A 23,003-nucleotide genomic window follows, 5' to 3' on the forward strand; every position below is an offset into this window, starting at 1 on the left:
CCATCTCCGTCTCGCCGGAGATCCTTAGGTCACTCTTCATCATCTCACTGTGCCCCTATGTACCCTCGCCTCGCTTGCCTCCCCCAGTACCACTATTCCCTCGCTAGCCGCTCTAGCACCGAGAGCCTTCTCCCCTGTAAATCAAGCCCCCCAAAACCCCACCTTCCAAACTCCACCATGGCCGAAATCGAACCGCGCTGCATCCATATGAGCCGCGATTGGAGAAATCTCCCCAGTGACATCCTCAACCTCTGTTGTTCGTGTATGGATATGTTGAGAGCCCTGTGGCTGGCTGCATGATCGAGGGACATGCACACGGCCATCCTCAAAGCGAGGCCTAAGCTTTTCAAGACACCCTGCTTGCTACTATCTGGTCTTGCGAGATTTTCTCACCATGACACAGAGGCATACATGATGCCCCTCGACTTCGATCCGACCTCCAATAGCCGAAACTTCTTTGCATGTATGTAGTGGGTCGCCACACATCATTTCCCTCGACTTTGATCTGATCACCATCGCCCGAAACTTCTTGGCACGTATGTACTGGGTCGGCATGAACTCCCACTGGATGGCTGCCGTCAGACAAGACCGAAAAAGTTGGTGCTCGTTAACTTCCACACCTCCGATGAGATTATCCTTCCTACATTGGATTATATAGGGTTTTTACAGTCGCGGTCCAAGTCATCTAGATTATGAAGTCAGTTGTATGCACCTTGTTTTGTAGAAGATTGTAATCTACCAAGTGCCCACTTGAGATGCGAATTACCCAGACTTCAAGTTAATTACCTTGTTCGACCGCAGACTCGCCTATCTTTCTGCTGGTGCCTTCTTTAGCTGGAGACAGCTCACCTCGCAGTGGATCGTCAAAGCTGATACACACTTCTATGATGCTATTGAACACAACGGCATCATCTACGCGATCGGCAAAGCAGATGGCACCACGTATTGCTGGGACGGCGCGTGTAAGTTGTTTCCATCTGATGTTAATGATAACGCCATGACACTGTTTGAACTTTTTGTGATGATTGGCATATCCTTGTTTGATCAGAATTTGAGTAGAACTATGGCAATGTATTAGAGACGCCCTAAATCAGCTATATTTGGAATGAGTTAATTCATGCGATTATGGCCATGTCATTTCAGCCAATTTGTATCCCTGAATAATCAAATGGTTAGGAAGATATGGATATTCTCCTTATTTTATAGTAATCTATATACTACTAAATATGAGTGTGTATCAATGGCCATGCTGGTTTCATCATTTTCATGATGTTGAAACATGCATCACACTGTTGGTTTCATCTAACCATACATTAGGGAAGTAAATGTGCATATGGAGAACTCTATATTTGGAAGTAGTGAAATCCTGTAATGCTTACCATGCGTACATACCTATATTCGCCCTTCAACAATCAATGGCTAGAATAATATCCTCACAAAATTTTTGCCCACAGAACATGAGTATATAACAATGCATGCTCTGTTAGTTTCCTTGAAGAATTTGTTTGTGAGGACAAAACATGATTACATAACATGCATGACATGGTAGTTTCCTGTGAAGAATCGATTGCGAGATAACATGAGTATAACCATGCATGGCACTTCTATATTTTCGAACGCAATATACATTTCCCTGTATTTTCCTCCCAGTTCCAACAGGGACATATCAATGATGTTTCTTGCATTATCCTACTCATACTCCGAACAATGCCGATCTTACATTAACAATGCATGTCCTTTTAGATATGATGTAGCATCCCTATAGTTACCGCCCTTTGTAATCACACCACCTTTGCCAAAAATAGGGAAGCACAACTGGTTCCTCGCTCGATCAGATGATGACAAAAGGCTAATAATCATTCGCACACATGAGCCGGAAAAGTTATATTGCAAAACTCCAATGTGTACAAGGACCATTAAATACGTGAGTATCCGGACAATGGCTGTTATGTCTATGAGCAGGATACAAGCTTGTTGGGGCCTTCAGGATTTTCGAGTTGGAGGCGGGTAAACAACCTTGGTTCACACTCTCTGTTTCTCGGACTCAATTATCCGATTAACCAGGAGACCACTGTTGGCAAGGACCTTGATGGTAGAGAGGATCTGTTTGCTATGGAAAATTGTGTCTACACGGCGATCCCTAGGACTTCAGGAGCAAATTCCCCTGATTGTCAATGATACAGCCTGCAGCCAAAAGAAGGTGAGAATGACAAAGGCATCTGGATTAACTTTGATCCTTGGATGTCTCAAGTCCGACATGCAGTGATGTGGTTCAAGCCTTCAGGTTGATAGGTAATTGGGCTATTGTGTCAAAAGGGTGGAGTACTGGTGTCTCCGGATCACTGGTCGCTGAAGCGGGGCTGCAAATTATGGTGGTTGATAACCCACAAGTATAGGGGATCGCAACAGTTTTCGAGGTAGAGTATTCAACCCAAATTTATTGATTCGACACAAGGGGAGCCAAAGAATATTCTTGAGTATTAGCAGCTGAGTTGCCAATTCAACCACACCTAACAGACTTAATATCTGCAGCAAAGTATTTAGTAGCAAAGTAATATGGAAGTAGCGGTAATGGTGGCAAAAGTAATAGTAGCAATTTTGTAGCAATCGTAACAGTGGCAATGGAAAAGTAACTGAGCAAAGATCAATATGTGAAAAGCTCGTAGGCAATGGATCAATGATGGATAATTATGTCGGATGGCATTCATCATGCAACAGTTATAACATAGGGTGACACAGAACTAGCTCCAGTTCATCAATGTAATGTAGGCATGTATTCCGAATATAGTCATACATGCTTATGGAAAAGAACTTGCATGACACCTTTTGTCCTACCCTCCCGTGGCAGCGGGGTCCTATTGGAAACTACGGGTTATTAAGGCCTCCTTTTAATAGAGTACCAGACCAAAGCATTAGCACTTAGTGAGTACATGAACTCCTCAAACTACGGTCTTCACCGGGAGTGGTCTCGACTATTGTCACTCCGGGGTTGCCGGATCAGAACATGTAGTAGGTAACTGTAACTTGCAATATCGGATCAAGAACACAAAATATTCATGAAAACATAATAGGTTCAGATCTAAAATCATGGCACTCGGGCCCTAGTGACAAGCATTAGGCATAGCAAAGTCATAGGAACATCAATCTTAGAACATAGTGGATACTAGGTATCAAACCCTAACCGAACTAACTTGATTACATGGTAAATCTCATCCAACCCATCACGGTCCAGCAAGCTTACGATGGGATTACCCACGCACGGCGGTGAGCATCATGAAATTGGCGATGGAGGATGGTTGATGATGACAATGACGATGGATTCCCCTCTCCGGAGCCCCGAACAGACTCCATATCTGCCCCCTCCCCCCGAGGAAGAACAAGGTTTGGCGGTGGCTCCATATCGTAAAACATGATGAATCCTTCTCTCTGATTTTTTTCTCCCCGAAAGACAATATATGGAGTTGGAGTTGAGGTCGGTGGAGGCCCAGGGGGTCCACAAGGTTGGAGGGTGCACCCCCACCCTTGTGGCTAGGGTGTGGGACCCCTGCTGCTGATTCTTTCGCCAATATTTTTTTATTAATTCCAAAACTTGGCTCCGTGAAGTTTCATGTCATTCTGAGAACTTTTTATTCTGCACAAAAATAACACCATGGCAATTCTGCTGAAAACATCATCAGTCTGGGTTAGTTCCATTCAAATCATGCAAGTTAGAGTCCAAAACAAGGGCAAAAGGGTTTGGAAAAGTAGATACGACAAAGACGTATCAACTCCCCCAAGCTTAACCCATTGCTTGTCCTCAAGCAATTCAGTTGACAAACTGAAAGTGATAAAGAAAAACTTTTACAAACTCTGTTTGATCTTGTTGTTGCAAATATGTAAAGCTAGCATTCATGTTTTCAGCATAGATTATGAACTAACCATATTCACAATAACATTTAGGTCTCACATTCACTCATATTAATGACATAATCAAGTAGCGAGTAATAATAATAAATCTCGGATGACAACACTTTTCTCAAAACAATCATGATATGATATAACAAGGTGGTATCTCGCTAGCCCTTTCTGAGACCGCAAAACATAAATGCAGAGCACCCCTAAAGATCAAGGAATGACTAGACATTGTAATTCATGGTAAAAGAGATCCAGTCATAGTCATACTCAATATAAATTAATAGCAATGCATACAATTGATAGTGGTGCTCTCTAACCGGTGCCTTTTATAAGAGAATGATGACTCAGCAATAAAAGTAAATAGATAGGCCCTTCGCATAGGGAAGCAGGGTTTTGCAGAGATGCCAGAGCTCAAGTTTTGCAATAGAGAGGAATAATATTTTGAGCGGTATGCTTTCATTGTCAACATAACAACCAAGAGATCTCGGTATCTTCCATGCTACATACATTATAGGCGGTTCTCAAACATAATGGTAAAGTTTATGCTCCCCCACCACCAACAAGCACATTCCACGGCTGGTCTGAAACAATGGGTACCGTCCAACTAACAACAATCATGGGAGAGTTTTGTTTGCAATTATTTTGATTTGAGCAAGGGACACGGCATCCCAGTTACCAACCATTTTCTCGTGAATGATGAGCCGAGTCCACTCATTGTGAGAATAACCCACCTAGCATGGAAGATATAGACAACCCTAGTTGAATACATGGGTGATTCGAGCGTACAAAACAGATTATCATTTGACATTTAGAGTTTGGCACTTGGAAATTTACTTGGAACGGCGGGTAAATACTGCATATAGGAAGGTATGGTGGACTCATATGGAACAACTTTGGGGTTTATGGAAGTGGATGCACAAGCAGTATTCCCGCTTAGTACAAGTGAAGGCTAGAAAAACACTAGGAAGCGACCAACTAGAGAGCGACAACAGTCATAAACATGCATTGAGATTAACCAACATTAAGTGCAAGCATGAGTAGGATATAAATCACCATGAACGTAAATATCATGGATGCTATGTTGAGTTGGTTTCAACTACATGCGTGAACATGTGCCAAGTCAGGCCACTCGATTCATTCAAAGGAGGATACCATCCTATCATACTAAATCACAACCATTTTAATTTCCATGTTGGCACGCAAGGTAAAGCATTATAAACTCCTAGCTAATTAAGCATGGCATGATTAACTATAATCTCTAATTGTCATTGCAAACATGTTTCATTCATAATAGGTTGAATCAGGAACGATGAACTTATCATATTTACAAAAACAAGATAGGCTGAGTTCATACCAGCTTTTCCTCATCTCAATCATTTCATCATATATTGTCATTATTGCCTTTCACTTGCATGACCGAATAGTGTGGATAAATAATAATAGTGCATGTGCATTGGACTAAGCTGGAATATGCAAACATTTATTCAAAGGAGAAGACAAGGTAATATGGGCTCTTTGTTAGATCAACAATAATGCAAATGAGAGCCACTCAACATTTTCATCGTGGTCTTGTCCTATCGACCCCCCAAAGAAAAGAAGAGAAATTCAAAGAAACACAGTGAAATATTTTTGGAGTTTTTTCTTTTTCTGAAGGAAGAGAAACAAGAACGAGAAAAACTATTTACACGGGAAAGCTCCAAAAAAGCGAAAGAAGAACAAGAAATATTTTTGGGTTTTCTTTTAATATTACTACTAAGCATGCATAGAAAGTAAACTAACTACAACTAATTTTTTGGTTCTTCTTAAGGTTTATCAAACACACAAGAAGAAAGCGAGGAGAAGAAATAAACTAACATGGATAATACAATGAAAAAGTATGACCACCGACAACAAGAATGAGTGTCTGAACATGAATATAATGCCGGTGAGAAATACATACTCCCCCAAGGTTATGCTTTTGGCCTAAGTTGGTCTACGGCCACTGGCCTGGTGGATATCCAAAGTTGTAGTTGGGGTTGTACTGAGACGCATCAGCTACTGCCTGAAGGGCTGCAGCATGGAGAAGAGCAGCCCCCGTTGTTCTATCATACTCGTTTGCCTCCTCTCTAGTTATAAAGTATTGTCCACTCGCCTAAAAGTTAAAGAAAGCAGGAGCAGGAAGAGTAACAAGGATGGCACACCGTCTATCAGAGATTAGTCGATACTGGAGGATCTGTTCGTTCCTCTTAAGAAACTGATATCCTACCATAGCCTCATAATCTAGAAAAGCAGGTGGCAACTCAATATCGTACCCTCTAATAGGTATACCCAAATATTTAGCTAAATATGTTGCATAAATCCCACCAAATAAATCTCCATATTTAGAATTAAGTTGTAACCTCCTAGCTATAATGGCCCCCAAATTATATCGTTTATCACCGAACACTTCACACTTGAGGACACTAAGATCTGGAACGCAAATGTGGCAATGCTCATGTTTACCATTAATACACCTACCGATAAAGAGAGCAAAATAATGTATGACAGGAAAGTGAATGCTCCCTATGGTTGCTTGTGTGATATTTCTAGTTTCTCCAATAGTGATGCTAGCAAGGAAATCATTATATTCAGATTTATGAGGCTCACTAAAACTACCCCATTGTGGAATTTTGCATGCATCACAAAAGTCTCCTAGGTCCATGGTATAAGATTCATCATAAAGATCAAACGAGACAGTATGAGTATTATGCTTGGATGAAAACTCAAACCTCCGCATGAAGGAATCAGTGAGATAATAATACTATAAGCACTGGTCCGATAAGAAGTCCTCGGGGCCGGCATTTTGTATGTACGCATAGAATTCGTCCTTGAAACCTACATGGTCCATAAATTCATCCGACGGCCATTCACATGGCTCCACTTGAGCTTCCCTTGGCGGTTCAAGGTCCTGCTCACGAATCGCAGGCCTTGGTCCCTGCTTCCTTGAAGAACCACCTCGGTACATTTTCCTGGACATTTTTCTTCCTCTAAAAAATTTCTAAAATTTTTAGTGACTCAAAATAAAAGTGAACCAAACTCAACAAAATTGATAGCAATTACTCCTACAAGTGCCTAGAGGCTATATCATGCATCAAAACTACTTTTGACCATATAAATTTGACATGCAAGCTCAAGAATAGGGTCACCAAATCAGCAAAAAATTGTAATGAATAAAGCACTAGAGCAAAAACAATTTGGACATTGGAGGAGCCACATACCGATGAACAATCACCCAAAGCAGTTTTGTGAATGGAGCTTTGAGCAAGGAGATCGAAAATGGCAGCAAAATGAGCAAGAACATGGGTTTGAGCTATGGAGTGATTTTTTCTGGAAAAAGAAGGAGTGGATGGGTGCTGGAATAAGTGAAGGGGGGCCACGTGGGGCTCACAAGGTCAGGGGCATGCCCTAGGGGGGTGGGCGCGCCCTCCACCCTTGTGGCCAGCTGGTGAGCCCCCCTGGTGTGTTCTTTGCACCAGAAATTCTAAAATATTATATAAAAATCATACTAAATTTTTAGGGCATTTGGAGAACTTTTATTTTCGGGACATTTTTTATTGGCTGGATAATTCAAAAAACATACAAAAAATACTATTTTTTCTTTATTTAATCTAAATTACATAAAGTAAAAGATGGGTATAGAAAGGTTGTGCTTCTAAATTCATCCATCTCATGCTCATCAAAAGGAATCCGTTAACAAGGTTGATCAAGTCTTATTAACAAACTTCTTCCGAATGACATGAAACCGAAGAATTTTCGAATAACACTAGGTTACCTCAACGGGGATATGCATTTCCCTTACAATAAGAATATCATATTTCTTTTTGGCAGTAGGTAGAGGGAATTCAAAACCTCCAATAGTAATAGTTGAAATTTTTCCAATAGAATTGATACTATGAACTTGAGGTTGTTTCTTTGGAAAGTGTACCGTATGCTCATTACCATTAACATGAAAAGTGCCATTGCCTTTGTTGCAATCAATAACAGCCCCTGCAGTATTTAAAAATGGTCTACCAAGAATAATCGACATATTGTCGTCCTCGGGAATATCAAGAATAACAAAGTCCCATAAGATAGTAACGTTTGCAACCACAACAGGCACATCTTCACAAATACCGATGGGTATAACAGTTGATTTATCAGCCAATTGCAAAGAAATTTCAGTAGGTGTCAACTTATTTAATTCAAGTCTACGGTACAAAGAGAAAGGCATAACACTAACACCGGCTCCAAGATCACATAAAGCAGTTTTAACATAGTTTCTTTTAATGGAGCATGGTATAGTTGGTACTCCCGGATCTCCAAGTTTCTTTGGTATTCCACCATTAAAAGTATAATTAGCAAGCATGGTGGAAATTTCATCTTTCGGTATCTTTCTTTTATTAGTAACAATTTCTTTCATGTACTTAGCATAAGGAGGCATTTTAAGCATATCGATCAAACGCATACACAAAAAGGTAGGTCTAATCATTTTATCAAAGCGCTTGAAATCCTCATCATCCTTTTTCTTGGATGGCTTGGGAGGAAAGGGCATGGGTTTTTGAACCCATGGTTCTCTTTCTTTACCATGTTTCCTAGCAACAAAGTCTCTCTTATCATAACGTTGTATCTTCACACTTGTGGGTTATCAAGACTAATGACCCACATATATAGGGGATCTATCGTAGTCCTTTTGAGTGTCGAACCCAACAAGGACCAGAAGGAAATGACAAGTGGTTCTCAGCAAGGTATTCTCTACAAGCACTGAAATTATCGGTAACAGATAGTTGTGTGATAAGATAGTTCCTAATGGGTAACAAGTAACAAAATTAAACAAGGTGCAGCAAGGTGGTCCAATCCTTTTTGTAGCAAAGGACAAGCCTGGACGAACTCTTATATAAAGCAAAGCGCTCCCGAGGACAGATGGGAATTGTTGTCAAGTTAGTTTTCATCATGCTCATATGATTCCCGTTCGTTACTTTCATAATTTGATATGTGGGTGGACCGGTGCTTGGGTGTTGCCCTTCCTTGGACAAGCCTCCCACTTATGATTAACCCCTCTCACAAGTATCCGCAACTACGAAAGAAGTATTAAGGTAAACCTAACCATAGCATGAAACATATGGATCCAAACCAGCCCCTTATGAAGCAACACATAAACTAGGGTTTAAGCTTCTGTCACTCTAGAAACCCATCATCTACTTATTACTTCCCAATGCCTTCCCCTAGGCCCAAATAAAGGTGAAGTGTCATGTAGTCGACGTTCACATAACACCACTAGAGGAGAGACAACATACATCTCATCAAAATATCGAACGAATACCAAATTCACATGACTACTTAAAACAAGACTTCTCCCATGTCCTTAGGTACAAACGTAACTACTCACAAAGCATATTCATAATCATAATCAGAGCAGTATTAATTATCATTAAGGATCTGAACATATGATCTTCCATTGGATAAACCAACTAGCATCAACTACAAGGAGTAATCTACACTACTAGCAACCCACAGGTACCAATCTAAGGTTTGGGACCAAGATCAAATACAAGAGATGAACTAGGGTTTGATAGGAGATGGTGCTGGTGAAGAGGTTGATGGAGATTGACCCCCTCTCGATGAGAGGATCGATGGTAATGACGATGGCGACGATTTCCCCCTCTCGAAGGGATGTTTCCCCGGCAGAACAGCTCCGCCGGATCACTAGATTGGTTCTGCCCAGGTTCTGCCTCGAGACGGCGGTGCTTCGTCCCGAAAGTTTCTTCTAGATTTTTTTCAGGGTAAAATACGCCATATAGCCAAAGATGGGCATCGGAGGCCTACTACGGGGCCGACAAGGTCGGGGGGCGCGCCTAGGGGGGTGGGGCATGCCCTCCACCTTGTGGCTGGCTGGTGGCCCCCTCTGGTACTTTCTTCGCCCAATATTTTTTTATTTATTCCAAAACGTGCTCCGTGAAGTTTCAGGGCTTTTGGAGTTGTGTGGAATAGGTCTCTAATATTTGCTCCTTTTCTAGCCCAGAATTCCAGCTGCCGGCATTCTCCCTCTTCATGTAAACCTTGTAAAATAAGAGATAATAGGCATAAGTATTGTGATATAATGTGTAATAACAGCCCATAATGCATTAAATATCAATATAAAAGCATGATGCAAAATGGACGTATCAACTCCCCCAAGCTTAGACCTCGCTTGTCCTCAAGCGAAAGGCGATATCGATAAATATGTCCACATGTTTAGAGATAGAGGTGTCGATAAAATAAAATACGAACATGAGGGCATCATGATTATCTTTAGAACAACAACATATATTGTCATATAATTTATTATGCTAAAGTAACAATTCATTCACAAAGCAAAGTATGAATCAGAAACTTCATTGAAAACAGACAAACTATAATCTCAGTCATTGAAGCAGTTGCAATTTATCATAACATCGGAAAGAGTCAATTAAAGAGCTTTTCAGCAAGTCCACATACTCAACTATCATATAATATTTCACAATAGCTAACACTCACGCAATATTTATGGGTCCAAAGCTTCAATCGGACATAGAGAAAGATAGGGGCTTATAGTTTTGCCTCCCAACCTTTTACCTCAAGGGTAATGTCAACAATAATACATTATGAAAACCTACATCCGAGTGGATATATATATATATATATATATATATCCGGATCTCTCCAACATATAGTGCTTGCCAAAGGAAAAAGTATAAAAGGAAAGGTGATGATCACCATGACTCTTATATAAGGGTAGAAGATAAAAGTAAAAGATAGGCCCTTTGTAGAGGGAAGTAGAGGTTGTCATGCGCTTTTATGGTTGGATGCACAAAATCTTAATGCAAAAGAACGTCACTTTATATTGCCACTTGTGATAAGGACCTTCAGTATGCAATCCGTTGCTTTTATTTCTTACATATCACAAGTTCGTATAAAGCTTATTTTCTTCACACTAATAGATCATACATATTTAAAGAGCAATTTTTATTGCTTGCACCGATGACAACTTACTTGAAGGATCTTACTCAATCCATAGGTAGGTATGGTGGACTTTCATGGAAAAACTGGGTTTAGGGATGTTTGGAAGCACAAGTAGTATCTCTACTTGGTGCAAAGAATTTGGCTAGCATGAGAGGGAAAGGCAAGCCCATCATGTTGGATGATCCATGACAATATATCTTCTATTCAGATATAAGAAAACATAACTCATTATGTTGTCTTCCTTGTCCAACATCAACTTTTTAGCATCTCATATTTTAATAAGTGATCACAATTACAAAAGATGTCCAAGATAGTATATTTATATGTGAAGCCTCTCTTTCTTTATTACTTCATATTAATTGCAACAATGACCAAAACTATGTTTGTCAACCCTCAACAACTTTTATTCATCATACTCTTTATATGTGAAGTCATTACTCTCCATAAGATCAATATATGATCTTTTTATTTATTTTCGTTCTTTCTTTTATTTAATTCCCTCAAGGTCATAACAAGAAAGCAAAGCCCTTATCTCAAAACTACTCTTTATTATATATCTCAAGGACTCGATTACATAGAGGGAACATAAATCAAAACTCAAAGCTAGATCATACTAAAACTTTATTCTACTCGATCAACATATAACCAAAAGCATCGAACTAAGGAAAACGATAAAGATAAAGATGTGATGGTGGTACGATACTAGGGCACTCCCCCAAGCTTGGCAGTTTCCAAGGGGAGTGCCGATACCCATGTATTTAGATCTCTCTCTTTAGGGGTGGTGATGTGATATTCTTCGCGATGATGCCCCTTAGAAAATGATTCTTTTCCTGGAGCTTATTAATTTGCTGCTTAAGATCCTTTACTTCCTTGCAAAGTTTACCCGTGAAGGCTAGAGCTCTGTCCACCCATGGATGTTTCCTTGGTGCTGGAGAAAAAGCAACACTCTTTTTCATATTTTCATAAGAGAGAAATCTAGGATTGGGAGGAATAACTGAATTTGGTATTGCTAAGCTCTGAAGTTCCTCCAGCATGAATCTGGTTTGAAGGCGAGAGGTAACTTCTTGATCCTCCTCCATGGCATCCAGTCTTTTCAAGTCAGTCTCCATCTCTTCCTCCGTAGCTGCCCCAAAGTGATTAGCATCACTGCATGCTCTTGGGCCTGGTGCTAGGTCTGATACCCGACTCTCCCCGACCGACTCTTGCGAAGACATATTTGTCGGGGGAAACGACACCTATGGGATCACGGGGAATCCCTTCTATGGTTGGCGGGCGCGGGGTTGTGGAAAGAGCGGGTTTAGAAGATCAATACGGGGGAAATTATCCAGGTTCGGGCCGCAAGTGATGCGTAATAGCCTACTCGTGCTGGTTTGTGTTTATCTGGTGTTCTTGGACTAGCTACAAAGCGTGCAGGGTCCAAAAAGTCCGAATCCTTCTCTAGTATGCCCCGGGCCTCCTTTTATAGCCAAAGGGGTCGCCATAGTGGCATACAGGAGGTGGAAAGTTGTACTGTATACAAGTCTATCGCCTGGCACCGTAGGACAAACACATTTAATGCGCTGCCGACGTGCCCTCTCACTTTATTGGGGACAACAAGGAAGCTCGTCTCGTCTGTCATTGCCTAGTCTCGCTCTGACGCACGTCCAGGCTGACTAGGTGTGCAGTGCCACACTGGGTGGCTGGCTGCTGAGTTGGTGCGGTGGCAGAGCCTTCACGAAGATATGCGTGCCACCATGTAGGTGCTTGCTGAGTTGGCCTGGAAGCTGCACGTCGCCATGCAGGTGCCTACCTTGTTGGCGGGTTGACTGTTGTGTTGGAACGATGGTGGAGCCTTGGCAGGTGGGGGCCGGGCTGTGGCCCCGCAGATGTCCCCAGCAAGGACCTTGCCGGGGTCTCGCAGGTTTCCCCGGCAAGGGTCTTGCCGAGGTCTCGTGAGCGTCCCCGACAAGGATCTTGCCGGGGAATTTCCGTCTTCTCGTCCTCATCTAGTCTTGTATGTTCTTGGTCCTTACAAAGATCTGCATGCCACCATGTAGGCGCCTCCCGAGCCTTGGTTCCGGTGTTGGAACTCTTAGGCTCAAGGGTGGAGGCTCTGATGGTGTTGGGCAAGTTGCCCCGGCAAGACTCTTGCCGGGGCTACGTAAGCTCCCCCGGGAAGGCTCTTGCTGAGGAAAGCCCACCTTGTCCCTCTGCTTCTCGCGCCTCTGTCTTGGAGTTGCTTTGGTAGTCTTGTGTCTTTGCTTCCTCCACTACGCCAAGTGTGGCTGCAAGCGTGTGGCTGCAACTTCCCGCACACAAGTAAAGGGGTACAAAAAGGACCCCTACTTTTGTACACCGACAGGAGCCCCCGGGCCTGGGCCACATATAAGCACGGAGCATTATTGGGCCAAGCCCAAAACGGTGTGCGGGCACGCGTGGCAGAGTTTTACCACAGGAACTCCCTCGCCAGTTGCGCTTCCCCACGACCAGTGTTGAATGCATGACGTGGGGGTCGTGCGTGGGGCGGTTGCTGCCTGCTTGCGTCACGTTGTGGTAAATGGTAAAGAGGCGGCCCGCGCCTTCCCCATAAAAAGGGAATATTGCAGGCGCACTACTCATTTACCCCTTGTGCCCTCTCCAGTCTCAGAACTATCGCTCCCTTCTTCTTCCTCAAGCTCTTGCCTTTGCTCGCCGCCGCTGCGCCCTCATTGCCCTTAGTCACCCACCTCCTCTCGGTCGCTATGCACTACAAAAAAAATACACTTCCGTGATGATACGTGTTTGTCACGGTAGGTCGCGTTTTTTGTCATGCATGTACATCCATGACAAATTTATGACAGAATCAAGATAGTCATACCTGTGTTGTCGTAGAAGTGTTCCATGACATTACCAAAATTATCATCACGGAAGTGTCCACTTCCATGACGATAAATCACGCATCACAGAAGTGCTTTCGTCAAGGGTGACCGACACGTGGCATCCACCGTAACGGAACACCGTTAAGCTATCGGGTCGGGTTTTGGATCTGGTAACCCGTTAACAGCCCCGACCAATGGGGATTTTCCACGTGTAAAATCATCATTGGCTAGAGGAAACACGTGTCGGCTCATCGTTGGGACAAATGTCATCCACTCATTGGACAGGAGGCGCCTATGATAGGTCGACACGTGGCACGGCCCAACAGTGGCCCATTCCGGTGAAAAAGGCCGGCCCAGTAAAAATTAGCAGGCCGGCCCATATAAGGCCTACTTATGTCAGGTCCATTTAAGCCCACGGCCCATACGAGATGTGCCAATTTGGCCCATTAAAGATTTGACACCATTGCAGCCCATCGTCAGTTCGAGCCCGTTAACAGCCCGCTATATATTTGGGCTCAATATCGGCTCGATGAGATTTCGGCCTGTTAACGACCCATTTAATGGATGGGCCAATTTTCAGGATGTACATCTTTCGGCCTTTTAGCGACCCATTTAAATGTTGGGCTAATTCCCGGCCCGGTGTGTTTTTCAGCCTGTTGACGGCCCATAAATCTGATGGGCCATTTGTAGTCGGACCTGAGTTTCAGCCTTTTAGCGGCCCATTTAAGCGTTGGGCCAATTTCTGGCCCGTTGTCACTTTCAGCCTGTTGACGGCCCATAAATCAGTTGGGCCAATTGTAGTCGGACCTGAGTTTTGGCCTTTTAGCGACCCATTTAAGTGTTGAGCCAATTCGCGGCCCTGTGTGCCTTTCTGCTTGTTAAGGACCATAAATGAGTTGGGCCATTTGTAGTCGGATCTTAGTTTTGGCCTCTTAACGGCCCATGCCCTTCATGGTCCAATACCAGCCCAGTTTCTCTTTCGGCCTGCTAAAGGCCCACAACACAGTTGGGCCGTTTACAATACGACCTGACTTTCGGCCTCTTAGCGGCCCATGCTATTCATGGTCCAATACAAGCCCGCTGTCTCTTTCGGCCTGCTAAAGGCCTACAGTATAGTTGGGCCATATGTAGGCCAAACTTAGTAATGGCCTGTTAACGGCCCGTGAAATAAATTGGGGCCACCTGTTGCCCGCTTCGATGTCGGCCTGTTAATGACCCGGGAGGTAAGAGGGCCGACCATTAACTTTCGGCCTAGTAACGGCCCATTAACTTAATGGGCCCACTAAAGTTCGTTCATGTCTTTAGGCCAAATTAGATAATTTGAGCCCATTACGATGAGCAAAGGTACGGCATACATGGAATACGTTGCACATCCAGAATATATTACAGGAAATTACATCCACTGGGCAATCAAAGATTGATGCTAGTGCAAATAAATGAGCAGAACCTAACCATCTACAACGTCACAATCTGCAACCTCAGCACAGATGACGCCCATAAGCATGTGGACAAGTTCTTGCTGCTTTGCCACACTGTCTCTGAAAACATTGATCAGTTGTTGTGTCGCATGACTCTGCACCTCTGATTCATCCACCATTTCCATCATTGCTTCAGCCATTAATTGGTTCACAAACATACATTTATTCCGTTGCATTTGAGAGAGAGGATACTGAACAGATTCAGATGGTGATTTTGGCAGGCTTGTGTTATTGATAGTGGAGAGTGTCTTGACCATTGCATCATAACATAAATTAGGAGGGAAACCAAACAGATTAATCATGAGTTATTGCCATATTACCTGGCCTAGATTTATTGGAAAGAAACAATGGGGTTGCCTTGCTGTTTTCAGAGTTTGTCTTCTTATCTTCAACAGCCTGCATAAAATTAACACACTAGCATTGCTATCATTGGCCAAGTCAGATAATAGGAAACTAACATTGACACAACGAACGTTTGGGCAACTAGCCTACACAAAATTAACACAATATAGCACAGCTATCATTAGCCAGGTAAGGTAATACGAAAGCAACATTGACACAATGAATGAATGGGCAACCAGAGAAGCACTACAATTCAGTAATGTGCGTGATATGAGATAGCACATTCATGCAGCTCAGCACGCAGAACTACCAGGCAATTTTCCTTACAAAAATCAACATTGGCGCCTTTAACATTTTGCTACAACTAATTTTATATCAGATAAAGGTTAGATTCACGCCGGTTAACAAAATACATGCTGATGTAAAAATATAGTGATATACAACAGGTATTTACATCAGCACTGGAGCACAGAGAATTCCCGCAAGATATTTTCCTTGAATACGATCCCAATGGAGGAAGTCTTGTATCATTTAACCTTATTTTCTAAAAGAGAGCCGGGTAGGAAACATGTAGAAAATATGATCAGAATGCTATAAAATTTCATGATGCGAGGATACGCACACGCTTCTTAGAATGGAGTTGACATTCTTTTGCTAGACTAGAGCGGACTAGTTCTTTGGCCATTGTAATCTGCTTATTATCAGTGGGAGTTGGGTTTCTCTGCGCTGGAGCAGTATCTATGAAAAATGGAGTTGGTTTATTATCTCCTGGCGTTTGGATCTTTTGCAAAGACCTGGTTTGTAACCCTTCAGATTCTAACATAGTCGTCTTCCCCTTGCATGCCTTATATAGAAGAATGGTGATTCACTTATAAAACATGCTACAACAGAGATGGAATAGGTACTGAAGAATAGAAAGGCATGACATATTGACATGTATTCACTCCATCCGGAAATTAATGGATGGGTCTAGGCGTATTTCAGTTCTAGATACATCCAGTTTTATCCATTTCTGCGACATTTAATCCGGACGGAGGGAGTATGATGTAAGAGCTAGGGATACGACAGGACAACACAGTAAAAAAACTGAAAAACCCACTGCAGAACCAAAGTATTCAAACCCACTGATATGAGATAGTACACTCATGCATCTCAGGATGCAAAACTACCAGGCAGTTTTCCTTGCAAAAATCAACATTGTGGCCTTTAATCATACATTTTGCTACAACTAAATTTAGATCAGATAAAGGTTGGATTCACGTCGATTAACAAAATACATGCTGATGTAAAAATATAGTGATATACAACAGGTACTTACATCTACATTGGAGCACAGAGAATTCCTGCAAGAATCTTTCCTCATAAACGATACCATTGCAAAAAATCTTCTATCTGTTAAGCTTATTTTCTAAAAGAGAGATGGGTAAGAAACATGTAGAAAATATGATCAACATACTATAAAATTTCATGATGCAAGGATACGCACACGCTTCTTAGAATTGAGTTGACATATTTTTGCTGGACTGGAGCGGACTAGTTCTTTGGCCATTGGAATCTGCTTATTATCAGTAGGAGTTGGGTTTCTCTGTGCTGGAGAAGTATCTATAAAAACTGGAGTTGATTTATTATCTCCTGGCGTTTGGATCTTTTGCAAAGGCCTTGTTTGTAACCCTTCAGATTCTAACATAGTCGTCTTCGCCTTGCATGCCTTGTATAGAAGAATGGTGCTTTAATTATAAAACATGCGGCAACAGAGAGATGGAATAGGTACTGAAGAATAGAAAGGCATGACATATTGACATGTATTCCCTCCATCCGGAAAAAAATGGATGGGTCTAGGCGTATTTCAGTTCTAGATACATCCTTTTTATCCATTTCGGCAACATGTAATCCGGACGGAGGGAGTATGGTGTAAGAGCTAGGGATACGACAGGACAACACAGAAAAAAAACACTAGTTGAATGTAAAACTGTATGCTAGCGGAATACATACAGAAATAACTAATGCAACATACATGTGTATGATTGGGAAAATAAGATGGCATTGCAACAGAGCACTAGAACAACACTTCAATGTAAAAAAACATGGTATGGTAGACAGATGAAGTACATACTGATGAATAACAATGCATAAGATATTCAGAAGCATGATGTCCAAATTAAGCAGATGGCATTGCGATAGAGTAGAATGACAATACTTGAATTTGAAAACATGTTATCATGAATGGAATAGGTACTGAAAAACAGGAAGGCATGACATATTTACATGCATGATCAGCATGCTAAGCACATGGCATTGCAACAGAGTAGATACACTCCAGGACATTATATGCATGTTGTACCCATATCACATGCCAAGTTAGAGCAAGGACCTTGTGGGGTGAAGAGGATTCATCATCTTTCTGCAAGTCTTCTAAAGAACCGCCTTTACATGTTCCATCATATTGGGTATCATTGACATCAAGTTTATTGGCTGAGGGAGTCCTGGATTAGGGGGCTCCGGACAGCCGGACTATATCCTTTGGCCGGACTGCTGGACTATGAAGATACAAGATTGAAGACTTCGTCTCGTGTCCGGATGGGACTCTACTTGGCGTGGAAGACAAGCTAGGCAATACGGATATGGATATCTCCTTCTTTGTAACTGACCTTGTGTAACCCTAACCCTCTCCGGTGTCTATATAAACCGAAGGGTTTTAGTCCGTAGGACAACAACCATAACATACAATCATACCATAGGCTAGCTTCTAGGGTTTTGCCTCTCCGATATCGTGGTAGATCTACTCTTGTACTACCCATATCATCAATATTAATCAAGCAGGACGTAGGGTTTTTCCTCCATCAAGAGGGCCCGAACCTGGGTAAAACATTGTGTCCCCTGCCTCCTGTTACCATCCGGCCTAGATGCACAGTTCGGGACCCCCTACCCGAGATCTGCCGGTTTTGACACCGACATTGGTGCTTTCATTGAGAGTTCCGTTGTGCCGTCGCCACCAGGAAGGATGTCTCATCCCGTCTTTAAAGACGGCACTATTGCTGAGGGAGCTTGGGCTATCGGCCAAACTCTCCGGTTAGGTGGTTTTCTTATGACCACCTATTCGGCCGCTGCACCGATGATGACTTCTCGGGTCATCAAAAGCAATCTTCACATCAACTCGGAACTCGCCGAGCAGTTAGATCCAATGGAGCTCTCTTCATGAACGAGCTCTTGGATTGCATCGCCGCCCTGGGAGTCGCTACAGACTACGATCAGATTGGGCCTAAACCCGATCTGAGAGAGATCAACTCTCCCCAGGTCACCCATCTTGTTGCAGTGGTGGAGGAACAATGCGACAACCCTTTATCTATCTTAAGGACTAGCTATGTCTAGATTCCCGATCCCTCCAAGACGGATACCCGCGGAGGGGAGGATGTCACTCAAGACCTGAACCTAGAGTCAGGCAGCGGGCTAGATTTATTGGAAAACCTCCAAGAATCCAAACCTCCGAGTTTGGAAACTCCTTGGCCCCTGAGTCTCAGATTGGGTGAGGATTCGGGTTCAACTCCACCCACCCACCCAAACATAAGCGATCTATCCCAGATCCCGAAGAGACAGTACACTATTACTGGGCTAGATTCCTCCTGGTCATGAACAGGATAAAGGACTGCCGCGAGGAAGACGCAATTTCATTCTTCTGCAATAATTGCACGGACAAGGGAATCCTCAACGCCATAAGTCGCCACGAAATTACACGCTTTGCCGACTTGGTGTCCATAGTACAAAAGTACTATGCGATGGAAAGCGCCTGGAAAACCGAAATAAAATTTTGGGATAATCCAGCCCTGCATACAAACCCAGTCCAAAATAAAAGGGTGCATTATCACAATACACCTGGGTTAACTACCAAAAACAAAAGCTCTCTACAGGGCAAGGAACCGTACTGGAGGGATGGCTCAACGGACCCTGAAAAATTCATAGTACAGCGGATGCAATACCAACGCATAGCCTTAGAGCATGTTGGATACTCCGGCAGGTGGCCAAAAGTGGTGAGGATCTACTCCTCCCAAATACCACAGAGCACCATCCCGTGGACAATAATATGGTGTTAACGGTCTTTGAGACCTTCACGTCAAATAATAGACGCAAGTGAACACTCTGCAGCATGGCCGAAATCTGCCACATAGCAGAAATAAATCCTTGAAGTGACACGGCTATTACCTTCAATGCCAGTGACGAACCTAAATTCTGAACAGCCCGAGCACCAGCCGCACTGGTCCTCAGTCCAATCGTGGACGGCTTTCAACTCACCAAGGTACTCATGGACGACGGGAGCGGATTAAACCTCATCTATGAGGAAACTCTTCAAAAGATGGAAATAGACTGGAGCCGCATTGAGAAAAGTAGCACAACCTTTAGAGGAATCATCCCCAGTCGGGAAGCACGCTGTGCTGGGAAAACCACACTAGATGTGGTATTCGGCACGCTGGATAATTACAGGTCCGAAGAAATTACATTCCAAGTGGCCCCGTTCAGCAGCGGATACCACGCTCTATTAGGGCGGGTGGCGTTTACAATCTTCCAAGCCATACCCCATTACGGGTACATGAAGCTCAAAATGCCCGGGCCCAACGGAATCATCACTCTAGCTAGTGATCCGGACATAGCACTCTGCGCCGAAAATAAGACAGCCGCACTGGCCCTCGAGGCACTATCCGAAGCCCTAGCGGCCGAGGAACTAACAGCACTGCGCTTCACGGTGAACAGGGACGATGTGATACTCGATAAAAGATCCAAGTCCACCTCCTTTAAACCGGCGGACGATAAAGTCAAATTCCAAGTCCATCCAATGGACCCTACAAAAACAGCTTCCGTCGGGGCACAATTAAACCCTGATGTTGACTCTGCACTACGAGAGTTCCTACGCAGAACTGGGACATTTTTGCGTGGCACCCTTTAGACATGACAGGAATCCCACGCAGGCTGGCCGAGCACAGCCTAAATATCCTAAAAGGATTCAAGCCAGTCAAGCAGGCTCTTCGGCGTTTCTCCGAACCTAAGAGCCAAGCCATGGGAGAGGAACAAGCCAAGCTATTGGAGGGCGGATTCATCAGAGACATAAAACATCCGGACTGGCTAGCAAACCTGGTGATGGTACCAAAGAAGGACAAATCCTGGCGCTTGTGCGTAGATTTTAAGGACCTTAACAAGGCCTGCCCAAAGGATCCCTTCCCCTTCCCCCGCATCGATCAAATCATTAACGCTACCGCAGGACACGATTCATTGTGTTTCCTTGACGCATACTCCGGCTACCATCAAATTAAAATGGCAGAGCCAGACCAAGCCGCAACGACATTCATCACACCATACGGCCCATTCTGCTTCAACACAATGCCCTTCGGGCTCAAAAACGCCGGCACAACATATCAGCGCATGATTCAGACATGTCTGGAAAACCAGATCGGCAAAACAGTGGAGGCATACGTAGATGATGTTGTCGTCAAAACCAAGCATGTCAAATCTCTAGTAGACGACTTGAGGCTCACATTCGATAACCTCCGAACATATGACATCAAGCTCAATCCGGAAAAATGCGTTCTCGGCATACCAGCCAGAAAACTCCTGGGATTCATTGTCTCCAATAGAGGTATTGAAGCTAATCCGGCCAAAATCCGAGCGTTATCACAGTTGGCTCCCCCAACAGACCTCAAACAAATACAAAAATTGACCAGATGTGTGGCGGCTCTAAGCCGCTTTATCTGCCGCTTGGGAGAAAAGGCATTACCCCTTTATCGCCTCCTCTGGCGCACCGAACACTTCGAGTGGACGGATGCCGCCACGGCCGGACTCAACAAAATAAAAGCCATATTGGCAACAAACCCAGTCCTGGCCGCGCCAAACATTGGCGAACCAATGCTATTATATATTGCGGCAACTCATCAAGTAGTAAGCACAGTGCTCGTCGTCGAACAAGAAGCGGGCGGACACAAATTCCCCCTTCAAAAGCCGGTTTACTATGTGTCCACTGTCCTTACTCCATGCAAATCACGGTACCCGCAATATCAAAAGATAGCGTATGCAGTATTTATGGCATCCCGGAAGCTGCGACACTACTTTAAAGAGTGTTCGATAACGGTAGCCTCGGAAGTACCACTTAACGATATTATAAACAATCGTGATGTCAGGACCCCGACTCAATGCCACATCGATCTAGCATGTAACACCTCATATCACTTTGCGGCCTCACGCACGGTATTCCCACGGGTGTCGCCTTACCTTAGCCCGGGACCGTTTGCGCCTTTTGGCACACGTATATGACAGTGTCGCTAGCATCCATATGATAAGGAGCCCGGGCTGACATGGCTAGTCGTAAACCCAAAGTGGCACAGACTTACAGGGACAGGCATCCATGACCCAGCATCGAACGTGTCGGTCATCAGCGAGTGAATCCAGGCTGTAGCACTGGGCTAGCAGGACTCCGGTGAACCGGGCTGTAGCAGGCTAACAGGACTCCGGTATTCATCGCGTGACATTTCCCCGAAGGGACAGGCACAGGAACGAAGAAGGACACATGCCGGCCAGCCTAAGTGTTCCGGAGCAGTAGCAAGCTACCATGGCTCGGTGAAAACACTAGGAGACATTTCCCGGTAAGAGAGGCTACTAAAGATAAACAACTAGATGGTCAGATCCCACACATACCAAGCATTTCAATAACATACACACAATATGCTCGATATGTGCAAATACAACATGGCATCACAACATGACTCTACGACTCAAGTATTTATTCAATAGGCTCCGAGGAGCGAGATATTACAAACAGGGGTCTCACGACCCAACATTCAGAGCATACAAGTCAAAGCACAAGCGGAAGCTATCATGTCTGAGTACAGACATCTATAAATGAAAAAGGCTGAGAAGCCTGACTATCTACCAGATCCTGCCGAGGTCACAAGATCGTAGCTGAGGTAACAAGCTAAACGTCGAAGTCCACGCGGAACTACTAGTGAGACCGAAGTCTCTCTGCAAAACATAAAATAGGCAAACGTGAGTACAAATGTACCCAGCAAGACTTACATCAGAACTAACTACATATGCATCATTTTCAACAAGGGGATGGTGGGGTTTAACTGCAGCAAGCCAGCTTTGACTCGGTGGCTAACCTGAACTATGACTGCAAGTAACTCTTTTGAGGTGACGCACACGAGTCCACATATTCACCATATCAATACACCACTATGGATCCGCTCCCGTCTCCCTATGAGAACGCCATCCATAGCACTCACGCTTATCTTGCGTATTTTAGAGTATCCACTTTCACTTGTCTATGAACTGATATAAGCAACCCAGAAGTCCTTTTCCGCGGACACGGCTATTCGAATAGATCATATAAACCCTGCAGGGGTGTACTTCTTCACACACGCTCTCACCACTTACCGCCGTTTACACGGCATGTACTCGGCAACCTTCAAGCGGAAGCCCAACGTGGGTGTCGGCCACG

This window comes from Triticum dicoccoides, chromosome 5A (genome assembly GCF_002162155.2).
Source record: "Triticum dicoccoides isolate Atlit2015 ecotype Zavitan chromosome 5A, WEW_v2.0, whole genome shotgun sequence".
Classification (NCBI taxonomy): domain Eukaryota; kingdom Viridiplantae; phylum Streptophyta; class Magnoliopsida; order Poales; family Poaceae; genus Triticum; species Triticum dicoccoides.